The sequence below is a fragment of the Tupaia chinensis genome, unplaced genomic scaffold, assembly GCF_000334495.1.
Source record: "Tupaia chinensis unplaced genomic scaffold, TupChi_1.0 Scaffold000037_21, whole genome shotgun sequence".
Taxonomy (NCBI): Eukaryota; Metazoa; Chordata; class Mammalia; order Scandentia; family Tupaiidae; genus Tupaia; species Tupaia belangeri.
This window is the reverse complement of record NW_006159480.1, coordinates 39,419-41,678: the sequence shown is the minus strand read 5'-3', so window position 1 is coordinate 41,678 and position 2,260 is coordinate 39,419.

Sequence of the window (2,260 nt, the reverse complement as noted above, 5' to 3'; positions counted from 1 at the left end):
CTTGACTTGATTTTTGTCAAAGGTGAGAGGTAGGGGTTCAGATTAATCTTTCTACAAGTGGAAATCCAGGTTTTCCAGCACCATTTGCTGAAGAGGCTTTCTTTTTCCCACTGGATTGACTGGCACCCCTTTTCAAAAATCAATTGACTGAATGATTGGGGATTTATTCCTGTGGACTCAGTTCTGTTCCATTGGTCCACATGTCTGTTCCTGTGCCAATACCATGCTGTTTTGTTTACCATGGCTTTATAGTATATTTTTGGGTCAGGGAGTGAGATGCCGCCCCCTCCACTCTTCTTTGTAGAATTGCTTTGGCAATGTGGGGTCTTTCAGGGAGTGAGATGCCGCCCCCTCCACTCTTCTTTGTAGAATTGCTTTGGCAATGTGGGGTCTTTTATTATTCCAGCTGAATTTTATGACTGTCTTTTCTAAATCTGTGAAGAATGTGTCTCGTACTTTGATTGGCATTGCATTAAATAGGTAGATTAATTTGGGTAGAATTGCCATTTTGGTTATATTAATTCTTCCAATCCAGGAACCTGGGATGTCCTTCCACTTTTTTGTGTCATTTTCAATTTCTTTTTTTTAGCTTCTCATAGTTTTCCTTGTGGCGGTCTTTAACTTCTTTGGTTAGATTTACCCCTAAGTATCTTACACTTTATAGTGGCTAAGGTAAATTGGATAACTTTTTTCAGTTCTATCTCTGTCTGCCTGCTGTTTGTTTACAGAAACCCTATAGACTTCTGTATATTAATTTTTTATCCTGCAACTTTACTGTATTCATGCATTACATTCAGAAATGTTTTCATGGAAATCATTGGGTCTCACCTGCAGCCCAAGCGCCCACCCCCTAGCCTTAAACCTTTAAAATCTACTTTTAGCCATTTAAAAATATATAATGGATTGTTGTTTATTATATTCACTATTTCGGACAATTGATCAATACAAATTTCTCTGGTTTAACTGAAACTTTTACCCTTTGATCAACAACTTTCCATTCTCCATCTATGCCCCTCCTCTAGCCTCTGATAATGGTAGTTCTACTCTGCTTCCATGAATTTGACGTTTTTAGATTACCCATATAAGTAAGATCATATTACATTTGTTTTTCTGTGTCTGATTTATTTAACTTTGCACAATGTCCTTTTGGTTTATTCATTTTATCCAAGAAGGGTTTTCTTCTTTCCAAAGGCTGAGTAGTTCTCTGCTATGTGAATTAACACCATATTTTCTTTATTCTTTCATCCATTGATGGACACCTCTGTCAATTACATTTCTTCACTATTAGAATTCCTTTCTCCATATCTTAGCCAACACTTATTAACTTTCTTCATTTGGTAGTAGCCATTCTTTTTTTTTTTGGACAGGTTTTCGCTATAGGGCGCGTGCGCTCGCCAGACAGACAAGCGAGAGACATAGAGACAGAAAGCGAGAAATCACCCCCCAGGGGGGATGGTCACGCCGCAATCCCTTCTCCTCCATTCTCCTCTCGGGATCTTGGGCACGCACGCACATGCGCCCGGCGTGAGATTTACGCCACCGGGTCCGAGACGCGAACCGCGGTCGACTACGTGGGAGTCCAGCGACATAGCCATTACGCTAACTGCTGGTTCCCTGGTAGTAGCCATTCTAACAGGTATGAGGTGATACTTTCATTGTAGTTTTAATTAAAAAAAAATAAGCTGCTATAGGGTACATGAGTTCTTTGGAGAGAAAGAGGGAGAGGAATGAAAAGGAAGGAGAAAGAGAAAGGAAGGAAGGAGAAAGAGAAAGGAAGAAAGTGAGAAAGCACCCTCCCCTCACCGCAAGGACATGGCCATGCTGTGATCTCTTCTACTTCATTCTCCTCTTGGAATTTTGAGCACACACACACACACACACACACACCTGACATGTTTTACAAGTCACCAGATATGGTACTCAACCATGCAGTCTGCCATGTGGGATCCGGCTGTTGCAACCAACATAGCATTAGTTGGCCATTTATATATCTTCTTTTGAGATATCTTTACTTAGGTCTTTTGTTCAGTTTATGATTGAGGTTTTTTTTTAATTTTTTATTATTGAGCTCTTTGCATTTCTTATGTTTTGGGTATTAACCCCTTATCAGAGATGTGGTTTGTAAATACAGTTGATGTTTGTAAAACTTTGGGGTTAGGCTTTCTGACTTTATTGTGCAGTCCAAGATATGTATATAACTTTTTCTCTTTTGAGAGTTTTTTGTTATAGGGCGTGTGCAGTAACCAGAAAGAGAGAGAGA